At 45.1% G+C, this 9,419-nt stretch overlaps 1 protein-coding gene across 2 annotated transcripts in view; it reads left to right on the top strand.

The window, feature by feature from the left end:
* Positions 1-6,232: 6,232 nt before the first annotated feature.
* Positions 6,233-9,419, top strand: part of HTR4 (5-hydroxytryptamine receptor 4) — a 79,173-nt gene continuing 75,986 nt past the window's right edge. The window contains exon 1 of one of the 2 annotated variants that reach the window (XM_027841643.1): positions 6,233-6,364. The gene's annotated coding sequence lies outside the window, so the exon portion shown is untranslated. Of the gene's footprint in view, positions 6,365-7,084; positions 7,123-9,419 lie in introns of those variants that run through there. The other variant, XM_027841644.1, reaches the window with a different exon arrangement.

The raw sequence follows: 9,419 nt of genomic DNA, 5'->3' as shown, positions 1-9,419 counted from the left end.
TGTGCTTAAGAAAAATCTTGATGGCTTTCTGAGATAAAATGGCCTGGCCCCATAGTGGGCATTGCTAGCTTCCATTAGTTCACTTGGCAGTTTGCTGTTAATTACTAAGAGTGTGACAGAAGACTTGGCTTAGTCAGCAAAGTGTCCTAAGTTATAGATAGGAAAGGCCAAGGGAATTATTTGAATGGAATTATTAATCCACAGGATCCTGGATCTAGAAGGAACCTTACAACATTGAATACATAATGTGAGAGCTGCGTGGGATCTTAAGCCGTGGACTGTTAGAGCTAGAAGGGATCACAGACGTCATCTAGTCCAAATGACTTATTTTATAGATAAGACCTAGAGATAAGACCTGGTTGGTTTGTTTTTCAGTGGGATGGCACAATGCCAGTTTGTCTTTCAAGGATCACCGTGCTTCAGCAGTAACCATCTCTGACCAAATGGTGAACAAGATCCTTTTGCTAGGGGGTTTCTAGCATCCCATTGATGGTGGCTGGAGGAAATGAGATGGATTTTCAAAAGAAGTACACATAGGAGTGTGAGGTTATTAAGGGAAGAGTCCTTAAAGGGTTCCCTGTCTAGTCCCTGCCCCCGCCACTGACCAGTCTTCTCTTGAAAACCTCTGCAGAGGGTCAGATATAATTGTTTCCACACAAAGAGCAAAAGAAAAATAGATATCAGATTATTAGAAATTACTTTGTTTCTGCTCTGTCCTACTATCATACCTCTATACCCACACCATGGCTTCTGTCTACTTGTAGTGTTTAGAGCTGGAAGGGATCCTGGAGCTCATTTAATTAAATCCCTTACTTTACAGACAAGGATGTCACATTAGTAGAAAGTAACAGAGTCAGGATTTGAATTCTGGTCCTCTGATGGGAGCTGGTATTCTTCCCACTGCACCACCCCACCTTGCAACCTCTTTCCCTGAGTCCCCAGCCTGACCTCATGCTTAGGCAGTAGGGACCCCCCATGGTACTTCTAGTGTCTATTACTATCTTCCCTGTTCAATCATTATCTTAATCTCCTGCCAAATAATAACAGCTAACATTTTATAGCACTTCAAGGTTTGCAAAGTCCTTTACATATGTTAACTCATTGGATGCCCTCATCTTTCCCAAGGAATTCAGTATCTTCACATTACCAACACCTTTCTTCCTATCACACCTCTCCCCCCATCCCCAAATGGCTGCAAAGGTCTCCATGGAGATAACCTGGGCCAGGGTATCTGAATAGGCCTCTACAGATGCATCTGAGGTTGGATCTGTTGCTGGATTCCTGATCTCCCTCAAAGCTTGGAGAAAGGTTGAGCAAATCAATTCAACTATAAACTGGGCAAAGCACTGTGCTAAGCTCTAGAGGAAATAGAAAATTTAAATAACATACAGTCTTTACTGTTATGGACCTTACAATCCCTTCTCCCTATGCTTTTCACACCATATTTCAGAGATGCAGAATGATGGGGCTGGTTCCCGGGGGAAGAAGCATCTGAGGTAAAGGCCCAGTTGCATCTGTTATTAAGAATAATGATATTCACAATAGTTCCCATTTGTATAGTGCTTTACAATTATATGATTCATTTGATAATTATGAAGATGGCAAAGCAGGGATAGATAGACATGGTTTCAAAGAATCTCAGAGTTGGAAGGGACTTCTCAGGGCTCTAGTCCAACCCACACCTGAACAAGCATCCTCTCCTTGGTTTCCTTGATAACTGGTATGTGGTCTCCGCTCAAAGACTCTCAACCACGAGAAGTTCACCACCTCCTAAGACATCCCACTGCACTTTGAAAGAGCTCTGTTAGACTTTTCCCCTTTAATTGAGTTGAAATCTACCTCTCGGCAACTTCCAGGCATTGCTCCTCAGAGTATCACAAAAATCATAGGACTGAAGAGTTTGAAGTTCTAAGGGTCCTTAAAAATGAGGAACCTGAGGTCCACAGTGGCTGGCCCAAAGACACTCAGTTAATAGATGGAAAAGCTAGGGTTAAAACCCAGGTCTTCTCACTCCAAATTCAGTGCTCTTCGTACGACATCTCTATTTTGCCTAAGTCCCAGCTGTGGTGGGATAGATAGGTCAAAGGGCAGGTGAAGTTAAGTGAACTAAGGGCATATTGAGCCAAACCAATTGTTCTGGGGTTTTTTAGGTAGGGTGAAATTAATCAAAGGCACTGGAGAGCATGAGAGACTCCTAACTCAAGAGATTTCTATGACTTTTGACATGATATATCCCCAAGGACCCCAATACTGTGCTAAATGAGACATTTAGGAACTTTTGGAAAAAGACTGTCTGGGCTGAAGCCCCATGCCTCTTCCAGGTGCCAGGTGCTCAGAGCCCAGGTGCCTGGATTCTCATCAGTGCCTGGGATCCATTGGTACCTAGGCTCCATCCACTGGTGCCTCTTCTAGGTCCTGGCTATGAACCAGTCCTCAGAGAGAAGAAAGTGCTGGGCAGAGTCACCCACCATTGACTGTTAGAGAACATCTTATAGGGGAAAGAATGCTGGACACAGCCAGGAGAACTGTTTCCAGTTACTGAATTCATTACGTACAAACTGTGGGACTCTTGACAAGTCACTTCCCCTTGCTGGACCTTAGTTTTTCTACCTATAAAATAGGGATAATAATTCTCTTAACCTCTCTGGCACAGTCAAGGTTGTGGTGAGGAAAACACTTTAAAAACAAGTGATGGGGCAGCTAGGTGGCACAGTAGATAGAGCTCTGGCCTTGGAGTCAGGAGGACCTGAGTTCAAATCTGGCCTCAGACACATGACACTTACTAGCTGTGTGACCCTGGGCAAGTCACTTAACCCCGATTGCCTCACCAAAAAAAAAACAAAAAACAAAAACCAATTAAGTGCTGAATGCTACTTACCTTCTGACAGAGAAAAAATGAACAAGAATGTAGAATGAGACACGTTTTGGGGGCATGGCCAATGTGGGAATTTGTTTTGCTTGACTATGCATATTTGTCCAAAGAGTTTTGTTTTTATCTCTAAAAAAATAAATGCTTAGTAATTGAAAAAATCTAATGAAAAACCTACAAGTGCTTATAGGATTATACAGTACCTTACCATTTACAATGCCTGGCACATAGTAGGCAATTAATAAATATTTATTGAATTGAAAAATGCTAGGGAAATGGGAGCTATTATTTATCTTTAAACTGAAGCTAATAAAACTTGCATTGCCCACATCACAGGACCATTTTGAGGAAAGCATTTTAAAAACTATTAAGTGCTTATATAAATATAAAGTTGTTTACTATCCAGAGTGAGCTGGTACCAGGAGGAGGGGCAGGAATCCCAGAGACATTCCATCTGGCTGGGCCAAGCCCATCCCATCTCTCTAGGTTCCTGGGCATCATCAACATCACAATGTGAAAATTCACTAGTTCCCATTTGGCAGGAGCTTTCTAGGCAGATCTTTGCTTCTCTAAACTACAAGAAATAAGAATAATATCTCCTGTTTCTATAGTTTGCTTCTACGTTTTCACTTGCTCCTCAATGAAGGTAAGTGGCTAAAATGTCCATATCCTTTGACCCAGAGATTCTGTGGCAAGGCATATATACCAAAAAGGTCAAAGACAGAAAGTTCCTATATACAACCAAATATTTATAGCAGCAATTTTTTATGGTGGCAAAGTTGTAGAAGAAAAGTAGATACTCATAGTCCTAGCCCTAGTTCAAATCCCAGACCTGAAATTTGATCCTATGACCTTGAACAAAATCACCTCTGTTGGCCTCAGTTTCCTCATCTGTAAAATGAAGAATTTGAAGTAGATAGCCTCTGATGTTCTTTCAAGCTCCAAATCTGTAATTCTATGGGGCTATGGTTAGGAATGAGTTGAAGGTGAATGTGACAGAATGTTACCGAACCATAAGAAATACCCAATGTGAAGAATTCAAAGAAATATGAGAATATTTACATGAATTGATACTATGTGAACTTAACAGAATCAGGAAAACAATACACATAACTATAATAATGCAAATGAAATAACAACGAAGAAGAAAATGACTTCCATGCAATAACAGCAGCCAGTTACCTAGCACTTGAAGATCTATGAGGCACTTTACAAATATTATTTTACTTTATCCTCAGAGCCCTGTGAGGTTGGAGCTATGATTATCTCCATTTAACTGACTGAGGAAACTGAGGCTCAGAGAGGTTAAATGACTTGCTCATAGTCATATAGCTAGAAAGTGTCTGAAGCAGTATTCAAACTCAGGTCTTCCTGGCTGCAAGTCCAAGTGCTCTGTGATGGAATAGAGCACTATCTAGTTTGCCATAGAAGAGATGAGTAAACACAGCTCCCTCCTATCTTTGCAGAGGTGGGTGAGGTGGGTGGGACTTCGAGTGTGGAATAATGCATATTCTGTCAAACTGGTTGATGTGTTGGTTAGTTTTGATGAACCATTTTTTTCTTTCTCTTTCATTCTTTGTTCCAAGGGCTGACTTGTTGCGTAAAGGAGGAGAGGGACATATTTAGAAAAGATTATATAAAAATAAAAGATAAATAAAATTTACAAAAAACTAAGGTAGTGTCTAAATACCAGGATTATTATTATTCTAGATAAAGAACCTGAGGGTCAGAGTGGGGAAGGGACACGACCAAGGTCACCCAAATGACAAGTAGCAGGACTTGAACCCAGAAACAGAAACAAGATGATGATCAGGAAAGAGGGAACAATAGGGAAAAGAAGTAGGAGAGAAATAAATTCAGTGGGTTCTGAAATGATAGCATTCATTATGTCAAACTGCTCCTGTGACATCTCACTGTTCATCTGGGCTGTGCCATCAAACAGTTGCTACCTGTTATCTCTACCCTTTGAAATACTCATTAGCTCTCCAGAAGTAACCATTATTCACAGCTCTTCAAACCACTCTTATCAAACCTTCACCCAGCCACAGCAACCTTTGAATAAAGAAAATTATTTTTTTTAGGCTGCATTGCTATACCCAGAACAATGTCGCTTCATAGAATCACAGACTTTCTGAGTTTGAAGGGATTTTAGAGATCATCTAGTCCGATTTCCTTTCATAGGAGAGGAAATATGGTTCAGGAGAAGTGACTTGTTCAAGGTCACATAGCTATTTAGTGAAAGAACCAGGACTAAAACCACAAGATCTCAAAGAGAAGGAACCCCCAAGATTTAGTGCAATGCCCTCATTTTCAAAAAGCAAATTATTATGGGAGCCAACCCCAGGCCCAATTTCCCTACCTCTGAGGGCAGAGCTACCTCCATCCCCCCACCCTCCTACCCCCACATAGCTGCCTCCTTGCCTCCTGGGGTGTATACTGCAGATTTAGCCCACTCTAGGATGGGAAGAAAGAAGGAAAGAAGCCCATTACCCCTAGTTCAAAACTTACTTTGATTTAGAAGAGACCATTCCAAAAACTTTTTTTTTAAATGGGAGGAAGCAGATAGTTTTCCAATTCTTCTACCCTGGGACTTGTAGACTGATTGGGGGTGGGGATGGAGGAGAGGGGGGGTGGGGATGGAGGAGAGGAGGGGAGGAATTCAGATGCTGCTGAGGACAGTAGGCAAGGCTCAAAGAAAATCTTTTGCAAGCAGATAAAAAATCTGTGAGCATTTGTGACCCCCAAATCTAAGGTCTTCCCCGCTGTTTCACACTTCCTCCAGAATCTATAAAATGGTAGGAAAGGATGGCAGTCTGCTGGCTGCCACGGCTGCACCTTGGGTTAAGGAGGGCTACAAGGGCATTCTCTTGGTAAGAGAATTCTGCCTGGACTGCAGCCATCAGAGTTATTTATTCCTAGTCTTCAAGGCATCCCTACCTTTCTGAGTCCCCAGAGACTCTCTGAGAATTCCAAAAGGGTAGATCCTTATTGATCACTTTGTTAAACCCCTTAGTTTTACAGATAGGGAAATTGATGTCCAGAGAAATCAAAGGACTTGCCCAGGGTCACACAGTTAATAAACATCCATGCCTTTGATTTCTATGGTCTATTCCAGCTCTAAATTCTAAGGTCCAATAACCAGCAAGGAATAGGAGAAAGCACACTGAACCAAAAGTCACAAGACCTTGGTTTAAATCACAGCTCTGCCTTTTACAACCTGTGTGCCCTTGGACAAATCACTTGTCCTTTCTAGGCTTCAGCTTCCTCATCTGAAAAAACACAAGGAGGTTGGACTAGAAGCCCTAAAATCCAATGTTACTAAGATTTCCAGCATAGTCTACTTCAACTACCCTGTCCTGACTCTAACCCAGATCTTGTCGCTCCAAATTGAAGTCTCTTCCTTACAGCTGAAAAGACCCAGAAACTCCTACCTCTCGAGATTGGGGAGGGGGGATCCCAGCTCTGGAGAAGGATCATGCTCAGTGGGAATCCGAGGTGAGCAGAGAATGAGTGGACCATGGAGGAAGGGAGGGCTGATTGGGGGCGGTGGGGGGCGGTGAGGCGGCAGCAGCTCACTGGAAACTGTGGGAAGGCACCTAACCAGACCGACCCGCTGTGAGCATTGGGTCCAGGGACCGGGCAGGGGAGAGGGGAGAGAGGGAAAGAGGAGGGGAAGGAATGGGCGGGGGGAGAGGGAGAGGTAAAGGGAAGGATAGAGAGGGATGGGAGTGGGAGAGGGAGAGAAGAGTGAGGGTGAATGAGAAAGATGCCCTGGGAAGGAGAGAGCCCTCAGCGACTGGTCTGACCCGGACCAGAGGGAAAGGCGGAAAAAGAAGAGAGATCTGAGGTTAAAGGCAGGGTAGTATCTTGGAAGAACCCAGGACATGGAGTTAGGACACTTTGGTTTGATTATAGGCTCAGCCACTTACCAGCTGTGTGACCTTGGGCAAGTCCCTTCCCTTCTCGGGGCCTCAATTTCCCCATGTGTGAAATAAGGAGGTTGAACTAACGGATGTCTGAGGCCCCTTCCAGTTCTGATCTGTAAATTCTGCGCCTGGCACCCGAGGGGGCGGCGGGGGGCGGGGTGGGGGGGCGCAGGCAGCTGCTGGCAGCACGGCGGCGGTAGCTGTAGCGGCAGCATCGGCGGCAGACTCTCGGGCTCCGCTCTGGGGGGGCGGTTGGCACAGCCTGTCTTGGGCCCTGGCAGCGCCTGGGGGACAGGAGGCTGTGGGGGGCGGACCCTCCAGCAGCCGGTAGGTGCTCTGTCCCCTCGGGGCTGCGGTCGGACTGGACCCGGGACTGGACTAGGGCTGGGGTAGCTCCCGACCGTGGGGGGGGGGCCGGCACGTGGGCGTCGAGGGGAGGTCACATCCCCTCCCCTCGCTGTTCCTGGCCAGGGCTGGGGATTGGGGGCGGTGGCCAGTGCGGGAACTGCTGCAGTCGCAGGACGCGGGGGTGAAGGGGAACTGGGAGGTGGAGGACAGAGAACTCATTGCGGGAGAGATATCGTGTGTGTGTGTGTGTGTGTGTGTGTGTGTGGTTTGGAAGGTCGATCTCCCTCTGAAACAAGTAATGGCTAAGCTGAGACCTCAGTTTCCCCATCTATCAAATGAGGGGCTTGGGCTAGATGATATATAAGGTCTTTCTAGACCATGCATTCTGTGTTGCGGTCCAAGATCTCTTCGGGCTCTGATATTTTGTATTTTGGGGTCCCTCCAGCTCTAGAATTGTGTTCTAAGATCCCTTCTATCTTTGATATTCTGGGTTCTTTGTACGTGGAATGTTGTTGGACTGAGGTGGCGGGGGTGGGAGCCTTGGGATCATTCTCTTCTTAGCTAGGTAATGTATTTGCTGTGGGGTGGGGCAGGGAAGAGGCGGAAGGATGCCCGGCGTAGAGTAGGGGGAGTTTGTCTCCCAGCTGTTAAGTGAGATCTGCCCTAGAAGAGACTTGAGGTATTCTCTAGCCCAACTATCTCATTGGGCATATTGGGAAAATGAGGCACTGCTAATAGTAAGACGTAGGTGTTGGGCGAGAGCTGAACTCAAGTCCAATGCTGTTTTCACTACACAGTTATATATTCCACTGTACATACCTCTGCTAATTGCTTCGGGTTGGATATATGTAGTATGGGATTGGGAGTGGGATAGGGTTAGTTACTCTAATGGCTGTGCATGATTATGTGTGTGGGGGGTGGAACTCAGTTTTCTCCCCCACCCCCACCCCCACCCCTACCCCATCTACCACCAGGTAACAGGCTACGTGTGTTGGAACCACCGTTCCCCTGTTTTTTAAATGTATTAAATGATCTGTAAGGTCCGTTCTTCCTCTGACAAACTATAAATCTATGTGAATGGTGTGGGGGCTGGAGTTAGAGGGTGCGTGATGGTGGCCGGATGAGAGACTGTATGGTGAAAACAGGTGCATATTCCTCATTGCAGAGTGCCTCTTTACAGAGTCTTGCACCCTGCTGTTAATGGAGTTTCCCTCAGGTTGATAGCCTGTCTGGGGTACGGTGTTGTCATCTCCTGAGGCAGCTTCTGTTGGTCCACAGAGGATTAGGGCCAGAGGCCAGCAAAGGGTAAGGTGGAGGAGAAATGGCCATACATGAGACTAGACTTGTCTTCCTGGATAGCATGAAATGTTAGGAAAATCTGAAGAATTTCTGTTCTTTGTCCCTTAAAATAAGATATATAGTCAGAGAATGAGCTGCAGGTGGCATGGCTCTCTTTGCATTCATAATAGACTATAGAGGCATAGGCTGCTGGAATCCCAGAATATCAGGGACATAAGGGACCATAGGGATCATCTAATACAACCCCTTTTATATGACTGATTGGGAAACTAAGGGCCTAAGAGGGGAAATGACTTGCAAAAGGTCAAATAGCACCACAGTGGTGGAGCCCAGACTAGAGCCCCTGTCCCTAACCCATACCTCTTTGCCATTTTGAAATAATGGCAATGATTTTTAAAGTTTCTTTTCATTGAATCAGTATTCCTGTAGTGTCACGCACATCATAATGGAAAGCTGGCCTATCTGTGCCCCAGCCTCTCTCCCCAGCGTCCACATTAGGAAGCTGGGCAGCTTCAGAAAGCTTTTCAATCATACAGAGGGAAACCAAACAGAGGAAACTCCTGCCTATGGGAAAGCCCCAGGCAGAGCAAGGAAGGAGAAAGCACCCTGGGAAAACAGGATCTACTACCCAGGCTTACAAAGCAGCCTGAGAAGAAGGGAAGTGAAGGGAAATCAGCTCTTGTATAGAGCAGTGTGTGAACAGGGAACTGAGAACACTGCTTGGAGTAAAGCAATGACGGGTTTTGTGAGATCCCCCAAAGCTAATTTGGACAATTTCATTTTTTTCTCATGAAGACTGACTTGTGTGCCTGGCTTAAATCTTCTAATATCCACATTGCTTTGTATTCCTGCTCTAATAAGCACTTTTATTTACTCTCAATAGTCCTTTTTAGCTCAAAATCCCACAATTCTGTTGTTACTATTATGCATTAGGCAAATGGATTTTGTGTCCTGACTCTACCACTTACAAGTTGTGT

This window comes from Vombatus ursinus, unplaced genomic scaffold (assembly GCF_900497805.2).
Source record: "Vombatus ursinus unplaced genomic scaffold, bare-nosed wombat genome assembly UNPS02014863.1, whole genome shotgun sequence".
Lineage (NCBI taxonomy): Eukaryota > Metazoa > Chordata > Mammalia > Diprotodontia > Vombatidae > Vombatus > Vombatus ursinus.
Note: the sequence above shows the minus strand (reverse complement) of the source record. Positions and strands in the feature narration are given on the sequence as shown.